Below are 13,249 nucleotides of genomic sequence, written 5' to 3'. Positions count from 1 at the left end.
CGTCTTGTCTCTGCACACTCCCTCACTGCCCCCTCCTCATGCCATAGGCTGTATTGAGCCGTGTCTGACATGGAATGCCACGCTTAATAAAGAATGAACTACAGTGGAAGGAACCGGGTGAGTGCCGCATTCTTTCTTTATCTCTATTCTCATGTGAATCATTGACTCTAGCTGCAGAGCACCGCCCCAACTTCAATAGTAGCTGACTCCGTCTGACCTTTGAAGAAGCTATTAGCATCGTAGCTGGATTGTTTTATGACTGCTCGTTCAGTGCCGATCTGATACTGTTTGTCTTTCTTGCGCTTGTGGATATATATATATATATATATATATATACAAACTAAATGGAAGCCCAATGCCATCGCATCGGGTGGGCTGTAATGTCACGATGGGGGCAGGCTTTGCAGCATTGAGAATCTCCCCCCATGTGCTCAATGACTTTTGCATTAGGGAACTCATGTGCTTAACGCCTATGCTTATATGCATTGTTTTTGTCCCAGTGATGCTGTTGCTCTTCAACAGTCTCATTTGCCAGTTGTTGTCTTTGATGTTGTGCCTATGCTGCTTTCCTTTCATTGTCATTGGTGTACTTTTTAGGAGGAGCCATGTTGGCGTTTATATTTGCTTTTTAAAGTGGTTTTCCCACGAACGAAATTTTGTTTTAAAAATTGTCTGTGTCTGACCGTGTACAGAACATACCACAGCTCGTGGGCAGCGGAGGAAGCAAAAGACAATACTCACATTACAGCAGGAGATCGCAGAGGATACATTTTTTGAGGTAAAATATTGCTTAAAAACAGTCAGTGAACTCGTCGTTTGTCCCCATAGCGATTAGTTTTCGTGGGGATAATGCTTGTTATAAATTAAAAAGTAAATGCAGTTTCCCTTCTCCTTCATGTTTTTCCCTTATGTTGTCTTTGTATTGTCCACCCTTATATCTGTAAGAAATATGTGTTCTTATATTTCTTACTTATAGACTCCCCTGCGAGGGAGCACATTCACATTGCAATTTCGTTTTATGATTGTTGAAGTTGAAATTTCAATAAAACCTTTTTGAAACAAAAAAAAAACAGTCAGTGAAATATTTTACCTGACAAAATGAATCCACTGTGATCCCCTGCTGTAATGTTAGTATTGTCTTTTGCTTCCTCCCCTGCCAAGGAGATGTGGTATGCTCCGTACATGGTCAGACACAGACAATTTTTAAAATGAACTTTCATTCATGGGAAAACCCCTTTAATGTGACCGGCTTCCTCTGCCTGTAGACACATCACGCATCTCCCGCCGGGATCAGCCGAATGATTCACTGTGCGTGTGCGGAATTTGCGCTAGTGGTACCAAGCAAGAGGCTGTGTACGGCATATACAGTGTGTATGCGTGTGGTGCGTATGGCGTATACAGTGTGTGTGTGGTGCATATGGCAATACGGCATATACAGTGTGTGTTTGCGTGTGTGTGGTGCATACAGCGTATACAGTGTGTGTGTGTCTGTGTAGTGCATATGGCATACACAGTGTATGTTTATGTGTATGTGTGTGGTGCGTACGGCGTATACAGTGTGTGTGTGTGGTGCGATGTGTTGCGTGCGCTAGTGGTACCACACAAGAGGCTGGTTCCACCAGCAATTTTCATACTGAGACACCCATTACTTGGGTGTCCCAATATGGCGGTCTATGAACCTCCGCTGCTTAGAATTCTGGGATCCAGACACATCTGGATGGAACAGAATGTGAAGACATTACAAGGTAAGTATATATACAGTACAGACCAAAAGTTTGGACACACCTCATTTAAAGATTTTTCTGTATTTTCATGACTATGAAAATTGTACATTTACACTGAAGGCATCAAAACTATGAATTAACACATGTGGAATTATATACTTAACAAAAAAAGTGTGAAACAACTGAAATTATGTCTTATATTCTAGGTTCTTCAAAGTAGCCACTTTTTGCTTTGATGACTGCTTTGCACACTCTTTGCACTTTACACTTGTGACTTGTAGGATCGCTACTTCCAATAGGTGGCGCTATAGAGTTAAGTCCTCTTTTTTTCAGCAGAGGCAATTTGCATATTTAAATTCCCAGAGGAGCATTGCACGGCGAATAAGCCTCCTTACCTTGACAAGCCAGCTGGCATGTCACTCTCCATAAAGAGAAACGTTACCCCTTAGACCCCACTCCAGAGCCTCTCACCTAGCCAAATCAGTTCTCATGCTTCGCACTGACGAGGGCCAACAGCCCGAAACACCGTGTCTGCGAATTGAGATACTGATTTGGCTTTTATCCTAAGTCATATTGCACGACTCGTTAAAGGGTTGATTGTGACTTGTAGGATTGCTACTTCCAATAGGTGGCGCTATAGAGTTAAGTCCTCTTTTTTTCAGCAGAGGCAATTTGCATATTGCACACTCTTGGCATTCTCTTGATGAGTTTCAAGAGGTAGTCACCAGGAATGGTCTTCCAACAATCTTGAAGGAGTTCCCAGAGATGCTTAGCAATTGATGGCCCTTTTGCCTTCACTCTGCGGTTCAGCTCACCAAAAAAAATCTTGATTGGGTTCAGGTCTGGTGACTGTGGAGGCCAGGTCATCTGGCGTAGCACCCCATCACTCTCCTTCTTGGTCAAATAGCCCTTACACAGCCTGGAGGTGTGTTTGGGGTCATTGTCCTGTTGAAAAATAAATGATGGTCCAACTAAATGCAAACCGGATGGAATAGCATGCCGCTGCAAGATGCTGTGGTAGCCATGCTGGTTCAGTATGCGTTCAATTTTGAATAAATCCCCAACAGTGTCACCAGCAAAGCACCCCCTACACATGCTTCATGGTGGGAACCAGGCTTGTAGAGTCCATCCGTTCACCTTTTCTGCATTGCACAAAGACACGGTGGTTGGAACCAAAGATCTCAAATTTGGACTCATCAGACCAAAGCACAGATTTCCACTTGTTTAATGTCCATTCCTTGTGTTCTTTTGCCCAAACAAGTCTCTTCTGCTTGTTTCCTGTCCTTAGCAGTGGTTTCCTAGCAGCTATTTTACCAGGAAGGCATGCTGCAGAAAGACTCCTCTTAACAGTTTTTTGTAGAGATGTGTCTGCTGCTAGTACTTTGTGTGGCATTGACCTGGTCTCTAATCTGAGCTGCTGTTAACCTGAGATTTCTGAGGCTGGTGACTCGTATAAACTTATCCTCAGAAGCAGAGGTGACTCTTGGTCTTCCTTTCCTGGGGCGGTCCTCATGTGAGCCAGTTTCTTTGTAGAGCTTGATGGTTTTTGCCACTGCACTTGGGGACACTTTCAAAGTTTTCCCAATTTTTCGGACTGATTAACCTTCATTTCTTAAATTAATGATGGCCACTCGTTTTTTCTTTACTTAGCTGCTTTTTTCTTGCCATAATACAAATTCTAGCAGTCTATTCAGTAGGACTATCAGCTGTGTATCCACCAGACTTCTGCACAACACAACTGATGGTCTCAACCCCATTTATAAGGCAAGAAATCCCACTTATTAAACCTGACAGGGCACACCTGTGAATTAAAAACCATTCCCGGTGACTACCTCTTGAAGCTCATCAAGAGAATGCCAAGAGTATACACAGCAGTCATCAAAGCGAAACGTGGCTACTTTGAAGAACCTAGAATATAAGACATAATTTCAGTTGTTTCACACTTTTTTGTTAAGTATATAATTCCACATATGTTAATTCATAGTTTTGATGCCTTCAGTGTAAATGTACAATTTTCATAGTCATGAAAATACAGAAAAATCTTTAAATGAGAAGGTGTGTTCAAACGTTTGCTCTGTACTGTAAGTAAAATGACAATTAAACAAAACAAATAAACAAACAACATGCTAAAAGCTATGAAGTCCCTTTTCACAATAGCTTATAATTTAACTAGCATGAGATGAGTGACTCAAAAATTACATTGTGTTATTTTATTAATTATTAGTATTACTTTTGGAGAATTTTTTTATTCCTCTTTTTGTGACTTTGCTTTTTTAATTTTAGTGCTAGTACTTGCAAGTGTGAAGACCCTTGACACGGGTTGCGAGCTTGCATACTTTGGCAAAAATATCGACTGATACCTAATATATTATGTTTTTGAAAGTTGTTTTTCAGGGTGCAGCTGTCACGCCTGTGTTACAACAACCGTGGAGATCTAGTTGTAGAAGATCACTGCATATTGTGAATCACAGATCTTCAATTTATCTTGTGTGTTCGGATCCCATATTTAGTGAATTTGTTTTCCTTTGGTGCCAAAGAGGTAACAACCATTTCTATGCTGGTCAGAAACATGCAGCTCCATTTCAGCTGCTTCTGATCTGGTCATTAACTCTTTCTATAAAATCTAGCTAGACCCCCTCTGTCTTGCCAGTACTGATGGTGGTTCTTGTGCTGAATTTACTGATAGTTGTTTCAAATCATGTAATAATATAGATGTAGCAATTAGTGTTGAGCGATACCGTCCGATACTTGAAAGTATCGGTATCGGAAAGTATCGGCCGATACCGGCAAAGTATCGGATCCAATCAGATACCGATACCCGATACCAATACAAGTCAATGGGACTCAAGTATCGGACGGTATTCCTGATGGTTCTCAGGGTCTGAAGGAGAGGAAACTCTCCTTCAGGCCCTGGGATCCATATTAATGTGTAAAAGAAAGAATTAAAATAAAAAATATTGCTATACTCACCTCTCCGACGCAGCCTGCACCTTACCGAGGGAAGCGGCAGCGTTCTTTGTTTAAAATTCGCGCTTTTCTTTCCTTACGTGAAGTCCCGGCTTGTGATTGGTCGCATGCCGCCCATGTGGCGGCGACGCAACCAATCACAGCAAGCCGTGACGTAATTTCAGGTCATTCAGTATTTTAAAATTACGCTCCGGCTTTGTGATTGGTTGCGTCGCAGTCACATGGGCGACGCAACCAATCACAGCAAGCCGTGACGTAATTTCAGGTCCTTAAGGATTTTAAAATTACGTCCCGGCTTTGTGATTGGTTGCGTCGCAGTCACATGGGCGCCGCAACCAATCACAATCCATGACGTTACGGGAGGCTGGACACGCACGCATTTTAAAATGGGCGCGTGTCCAGCCTCCCGTGACGTCCCGGCTTGTGATTGGTTGCGGCGCGGTCAACCAATCACAAGCCGGGAGGCTGGACACGCGCGCATTTTAAAATGGGCGCGTGTCCAGCCTCCCGTGACGTCCCGGCTTGTGATTGGTTGCGGCGCGGTCAACCAATCACAAGCCGGGAGGCTGGACACGCGCGCATTTTAAAATGCGCGCGTGTCCAGCCTCCCGTGACGTCACGGCTTGTGATTGGTTGCGGCGCCCATGTGACTGCGACGCAACCAATCAGAAAGCCGGGACGTAAGTGTAAAATCCTTAAGGACCTGAAATTACGTCACGGCTTGCTGTGATTGGTTGCGTCGCCGCCACATGGGCGGCATGCGACCAATCACAAGCCGGGACTTCACGTAAGGAAAGAAAAGCGCGAATTTTAAACAAAGAACGCTGCCGCTTCCCTCGGTAAGGTGCAGGCTGCGTCGGAGAGGTGAGTATAGCAATATTTTTTATTTTAATTCTCTCTTTTACACATTTTTACATTAATGTTGTTTCGATACCGATACCCGATACCACAAAAGTATCGGATCTCGGTATCGGAATTCCGATACCCGCAAGTATCGGCCGATACCCGATACTTGCGGTATCGGAATGCTCAACACTAGTAGCAATCCATCATTCATCAAATGACGTTCTATATAGCTATGTTAGCAAAGTAATGTACAGTCTGACAATACATCTGTATCTATGTTAGGAGCAATGAATGTGTGTATTTGGGTGAAGGATAGAAAAATGAGAGTTCTTTTTCAGTGCACTGTGCAATCTGTGACAATTTGGTAGTCTAACTGTTTAATTATATAACACCTATTCAGGGCTGGTTTTAGGCAAAGTGGGGCCCTAGGCAAAGTTTAAAATGGGGTCCCAAATGCTAACATATTGCACATGACACAGAAGTATTTTGGTTGTATTTACATGTGCTGAGTTCAGGCCGCTAAATGAGTGTGATCGACAATATTGAAATCATTCAATGCTTGTTTCCCGGCCTCTTTCCACCGTCTGAAAAAGAATGATGCGGACTAGGGTTGAGCGAAACGGATCGGTCATTTTCATAAATCGGCGACTTTTAGGCAAAGTTGGGTTTTCATGAAAAGTGTGGGATCGGCCATGCGGTACACGATCAGAGCGCCAAAGTCGCGTTTCATATGACGCTGTCACCGCCGTTTTTCATCCAATGAAGGAGGACGCAGAGTGTGGGCAGCATGATGACATAGGTCTTGGTCCCCACCATCTTAGAGAAGGGCATGGCAGTAATTGGCTTGCTGTCTGCGGCGTCACAGGGGCTATAAAGGGACGTGCACGCCGACCGCCATCTTACTTCTGCCGATCTGAGCATAGGGAGAGGTGTTGCTGCAGTTAGTCAGAAGCAGGGACAGAGTTAGGGAGGAAAGATTAACCCCCAAACCGCTTGTGCTGGAGCGATTTTCACTGTCCCACACCACCTTTTTGTGCAGGGACAGTGGAGGTCGTATTTTAGTGCAGCAGCTGCATAGCTGTGTGCATGGTGCTGTGCAAACCAACTGCTTTTTTAAAAGCAAAATTCCTGTTGCTCCTTTCTGCACAGTTACCTATCTTGTTTATTTGTCCACATTTTTGTGTTCAGCAGTCCTTTTTATTGCTGCCATACTTGTCCTGAGCTCATTGTAGGGAGCTTGTTATTATTATTTTTTTTTTATTATTATTATTTTTTTAAAATAATAATTCCAGCCACTTTCTGGCACGTTCATAGTGTTGTGTTATTCCACTGGGCCAGAGTTGTGGTTCTGTGTCTCCCCCCCCCCCAAAAAAAGGGAGAATAAAATTTGCACACAGTGTATATTCTGCTGTAATGCTAGTGTGTCGTATATATCAGTCAGCCACTTTCTGCCACGTTCATAGTTTACTGTTATACCACTGGGCCAGAGTTGTGGTTCTGTGTCTCCCCCCCCAAAAAAGGGAGATTAAAATTCGCACACAGTGTATATTCAGCTGTACTGCTAGTGTGTCGTATATATCAGGCAGCCACTTTCTGCCACATTCATAGTTTACTGTTATACCACTGGGCCAGAGTTGTGGTTCTGTGTCTCCCCCCAAAAAAAAGGGAGATTAAAATTCGCATACAGTGTATATTCTGCTGTACTGCTAGTGTGTCGTATATATCAGGCAGCCACTTTCTGCCACATTCATAGTTTACTGTTATACCACTGGGCCAGAGTTGTGGTTCTGTGTCTCCCCCCAAAAAAAAGGGAGATTAAAATTTGCACACAGTGTATATTCTGCTGTACTGCTAGTGTGTTGTATATATCAGGCAGCCACTTTCTGCCACGTTCATAGTTTACTGTTATACCACTGGGCCAGAGTTGTGGTTCTGTGTCTCCCCCCCAAAAAAAGGGAGATTAAATTTCGCACACAGTGTATATTCTGCTGTACTGCTAGTGTGTCGTATATATCAGGCAGCCACTTTCTGCCACATTCATAGTTTACTGTTATACCACTGGGCCAGAGTTGTGGTTCTGTGTCTCCCCCCCAAAAAAAGGGAGATAAAAATTTGCACACAGTGTATAGTCTGCTGTACTGCTAGTGTGTCGTATATATCAGGCAGCCACTTTCTGCCACGTTCATAGTTTACTGTTGTACCACTGGACCAGAGTTGTGGTTCTGTGTCTCCCCCCAAAAAAAAGGGAGATTAAAATTCGCACACAGTGTATATTCTGCTGTACTGCTAGTGTGTCGTATATATCAGGCAGCCACTTTCTGCCACATTCATAGTTTACTGTTATACCACTGGGCCAGAGTTGTGGTTCTGTGTCTCCACCCAAAAAAAAGGGAGATTAAAATTCGCACACAGTGTATATTCTGCTGTACTGCTAGTGTGTCGTATATATCAGGAAGGCACTTTCTGCCACATTCATAGTTTACTGTTACACCACTGGGCCAGAGTTGTGGTTCTGTGTCTCCCCCCAAAAAAAAGGAGATTAAAATTTGCACACAGTGTATATTCTGCTGTACTGCTAGTGTGTCGTATATATCAGGCAGCCACTTTCTGCCACGTTCATAGTTTACTGTTATACCACTGGGCCAGAGTTGTGGTTCTGTGTCTCCCCCCCAAAAAAGGGAGATTAATATATGCACACAGTGTATATTCTGCTGTACTGCTAGTGTGTCGTATATATCAGGCGCCACTTTCTGCCACATTCATAGTTTACTGTTATACCACTGGGCCAGAGTTGTGGTTCTGTGTCCCCCCCAAAAAAAAAGGGAGATTAAAATTCGCACACAGTGTATATTCTGCTGTACTGCTAGTGTGTCGTATATATCAGGCAGTCACTTTCTGCCACGTTCATAGTTTACTGTTATACCACTGGGCCAGAGTTGTGGTTCTGTGTCTCCCCCCCAAAAAAAGGGAGATTAAAATTCGCACACAGTGTATATTCTGCTGTACTGCTGGTGTGTCGTATATATCAGACAGCCACTTTCTGCCACATTCATAGTTTACTGTTATACCACTGTACCAGAGTTGTGGTTCTGTGTCTCCCCCCCAAAAAAGGGAGATTAAAATTCGCACACAGTGTATATTCTGCTGTACTGCTAGTGTGTCGTATATATCAGGCAGCCACTTTCTGCCACATTCATAGTTTACTGTTATACCACTGGGCCAGAGTTGTGGTTCTGTGTCTCCCCCCCAAAAAAAAGGGAGATTAAAATTTGCACACAGTGTATATTCTGCTGTACTGCTAGTGTGTTGTATATATCAGGCAGCCACTTTCTGCCACGTTCATAGTTTACTGTTATACCACTGGGCCAGAGTTGTGGTTCTGTGTCTCCCCCCAAAAAAAAGGGAGATTAAAATTCGCACACAGTGTATATTCTGCTGTACTGCTAGTGTGTCGTATATATCAGGCAGCCACTTTCTGCCACATTCATAGTTTACTGTTATACCACTGGGCCAGAGTTGTGGTTCTGTGTCTCCCCCCCAAAAAAAGGGAGATAAAAATTTGCACACAGTGTATAGTCTGCTGTACTGCTAGTGTGTCATATATATCAGGCAGCCACTTTCTGCCACGTTCATAGTTTACTGTTGTACCACTGGACCAGAGTTGTGGTTCTGTGTCTCCCCCCCAAAAAAAGGGAGATTAAAATTCACACACAGTGTATATTCTGCTGTACTGCTAGTGTGTCGTATATATCAGGCAGCCACTTTCTGCCACATTCATAGTTTACTGTTATACCAGTGGGCCAGAGTTGTGGTTCTGTGTCTCCACCCAAAAAAAAGGGAGATTAAAATTCGCACACAGTGTATATTCTGCTGTACTGCTAGTGTGTCGTATATATCAGGCAGCCACTTTCTGCCACGTTCATAGTTTACTGTTATACCACTGGGCCAGAGTTGTGGTTCTGTGTCTCCCCCCCAAAAAAAGGGAGATTAATATATGCACACAGTGTATATTCTGCTGTACTGCTAGTGTGTCGTATATATCAGTCGCCACTTTCTGCCACATTCATAGTTTACTGTTATACCACTGGGCCAGAGTTGTGGTTCTGTGTCTCCCCCCCCCAAAAAAGGGAGATTAAAATTCGCACACAGTGTATATTCTGCTGTACTGCTAGTGTGTCGTATATATCAGGCAGTCACTTTCTGCCACGTTCATAGTTTACTGGTATACCACTGGGCCAGAGTTGTGGTTCTGTGTCTCCCCCCCAAAAAAAGGGAGATTAAAATTCGCACACAGTGTATATTGTGCTGTACTGCTAGTGTGTCGTATATATCAGGCAGCCACTTTCTGCCACATTCATAGTTTACTGTTATACCACTGTACCAGAGTTGTGGTTCTGTGTCTCCCCCCCAAAAAAGGGAGATTAAAACTCGCACACAGTGTATATTCTGCTGTACTGCTAGTGTGTCGTATATATCAGGCAGCCACTTTCTGCCACGTTCATAGTTTACTGTTATACCACTGGGCCAGAGTTGTGGTTCTGTGTCTCCCCCCCAAAAAAGGGAGATTAATATATGCACACAGTGTATATTCTGCTGTACTGCTAGTGTGTCGTATATATCAGGCGCCACTTTCTGCCACATTCATAGTTTACTGTTATACCACTGGGCCAGAGTTGTGGTTCTGTGTCCCCCCCCCAAAAAAAGGGAGATTAAAATTCGCACACAGTGTATATTCTGCTGTACTGCTAGTGTGTCGTATATATCAGGCAGTCACTTTCTGCCACGTTCATAGTTTACTGTTATACCACTGGGCCAGAGTTGTGGTTCTGTGTCTCCCCCCAAAAAAAAGGGAGATTAAAATTCGCACACAGTGTATATTCTGCTGTACTGCTAGTGTGTCGTATATATCAGACAGCCACTTTCTGCCACATTCATAGTTTACTGTTATACCACTGTACCAGAGTTGTGGTTCTGTGTCTCCCCCCAAAAAAAGGGAGATTAAAATTCGCACACAGTGTATATTCTGCTGTACTGCTAGTGTGTCGTATATATCAGGCAGCCACTTTCTGCCACATTCATAGTTTACTGTTATACCACTGGGCCAGAGTTGTGGTTCTGTGTCTCCCCCCCAAAAAAAAGGGAGATTAAAATTTGCACACAGTGTATATTCTGCTGTACTGCTTGTGTGTTGTATATATCAGGCAGCCACTTTCTGCCACGTTCATAGTTTACTGTTATACCACTGGGCCAGAGTTGTGGTTCTGTGTCTCCCCCCCAAAAAAAGGGAGATTAAAATTCGCACACAGTGTATATTCTGCTGTACTGCTAGTGTGTCGTATATATCAGGCAGCCACTTTCTGCCACATTCATAGTTTACTGTTATACCACTGGGCCAGAGTTGTGGTTCTGTGTCTCCCCCCCCAAAAAAGGGAGATAAAAATTTGCACACAGTGTATAGTCTGCTGTACTGCTAGTGTGTCATATATATCAGGCAGCCACTTTCTGCCACGTTCATAGTTTACTGTTGTACCACTGGACCAGAGTTGTGGTTCTGTGTCTCCCCCCCCAAAAAAGGGAGATTAAAATTCACACACAGTGTATATTCTGCTGTACTGCTAGTGTGTCGTATATATCAGGCAGCCACTTTCTGCCACATTCATAGTTTACTGTTATACCAGTGGGCCAGAGTTGTGGTTCTGTGTCTCCACCCAAAAAAAAGGGAGATTAAAATTCGCACACAGTGTATATTCTGCTGTACTGCTAGTGTGTCGTATATATCAGGCAGCCACTTTCTGCCACGTTCATAGTTTACTGTTATACCACTGGGCCAGAGTTGTGGTTCTGTGTCTCCCCCCCAAAAAAAAGGGAGATTAAAATTCGCACACAGTGTATATTCTGCTGTACTGCTAGTGTGTCGTATATATCAGGCGCCACTTTCTGCCACATTCATAGTTTACTGTTATACCACTGGGCCAGAGTTGTGGTTCTGTGTCTCCCCCCCCAAAAAAAGGGAGATTAAAATTCGCACACAGTGTATATTCTGCTGTACTTCTAGTGTGTCGTATATATCAGGCAGTCACTTTCTGCCACGTTCATAGTTTACTGTTATACCACTGGGCCAGAGTTGTGGTTCTGTGTCTCCCCCCCAAAAAAAGGGAGATTAAAATTCGCACACAGTGTATATTGTGCTGTACTGCTAGTGTGTCGTATATATCAGGCAGCCACTTTCTGCCACATTCATAGTTTACTGTTATACCACTGTACCAGAGTTGTGGTTCTGTGTCTCCCCCCCAAAAAAGGGAGATTAAAACTCGCACACAGTGTATATTCTGCTGTACTGCTAGTGTGTCGTATATATCAGGCAGCCACTTTCTGCCACATTCATAGTTTACTGTTATACCACTGGGCCAGAGTTGTGGTTCTGTGTCTCCCCCCAAAAAAAAAGGGAGATTAAAATTCGCACACAGTGTATATTCTGCTGTACTGCTAGTGTGTCGTATATATCAGGCAGCCACTTTCTGCCACGTTCATAGTTTACTGTTATACCACTGGGCCAGAGTTGTGGTTCTGTGTCTCCCCCCCAAAAAAAAGGGAGATTAAAATTCGCACACAGTGTATATTCTGCTGTACTGCTAGTGTGTCGTATATATCAGGCAGCCACTTTCTGCCACATTCATACTTTACTGTTATACCACTGGGCCAGAGTTGTGGTTCTGTGTCTCCACCCAAAAAAAAGGGAGATTAAAATTCGCACACAGTGTATATTCTGCTGTACTGCTAGTGTGTCATATATATCAGGCAGGCACTTTCTGCCACATTCATAGTTTACTGTTATACCACTGGGCCAGAGTTGTGGTTCTGTGTCTCCCCCCCAAAAAAAGGGAGATTAAAATTTGCACACAGTGTATATTCTGCTGTACTGCTAGTGTGTCGTATATATCAGGCAGCCACTTTCTGCCACGTTCATAGTTTACTGTTATACCACTGGGCCAGAGTTGTGGTTCTGTGTCTCCCCCCCAAAAAAAAGGAGATTAAAATTCGCACACAGTGTATATTCTGCTGTACTGCTAGTGTGTCGTATATATCAGGCAGCCACTTTCTGCCACGTTCATAGTTTACTGTTATACCACTGGGCCAGAGTTGTGGTTCTGTGTCTCCCCCCCAAAAAAGGGAGATTAATACATGCACACAGTGTATATTGTGCTGTACTGCTAGTGTGTCGTATATATCAGGCAGCCACTTTCTGCCACATTCATAGTTTACTGTTATACCACTGGGCCAGAGTTGTGGTTCTGTGTCTCCCCCCAAAAAAAAAGGGAGATTAAAATTCGCACACAGTGTATATTCTGCTGTACTGCTAGTGTGTCGTATATATCAGGCAGCCACTTTCTGCCACGTTCATAGTTTACTGTTATACCACTGGGCCAGAGTTGTGGTTCTGTGTCTCCCCCCCCAAAAAAGGGAGATTAAAATTCGCACACAGTGTATATTGTGCTGTACTGCTAGTGTGTCGTATATATCAGGCAGCCACTTTCTGCCACATTCATAGTTTACTGTTATACCACTGTACCAGAGTTGTGGTTCTGTGTCTCCCCCCCAAAAAAGGGAGATTAAAACTCGCACACAGTGTATATTGTGCTGTACTGCTAGTGTGTCGTATATATCAGGCAGCCACTTTCTGCCACATTCATAGTTTACTGTTATACCACTGG

The sequence above is a fragment of the Ranitomeya variabilis genome, chromosome 1, assembly GCF_051348905.1.
Source record: "Ranitomeya variabilis isolate aRanVar5 chromosome 1, aRanVar5.hap1, whole genome shotgun sequence".
Classification (NCBI taxonomy): domain Eukaryota; kingdom Metazoa; phylum Chordata; class Amphibia; order Anura; family Dendrobatidae; genus Ranitomeya; species Ranitomeya variabilis.
This window is presented reverse-complemented; position numbering follows the sequence as displayed.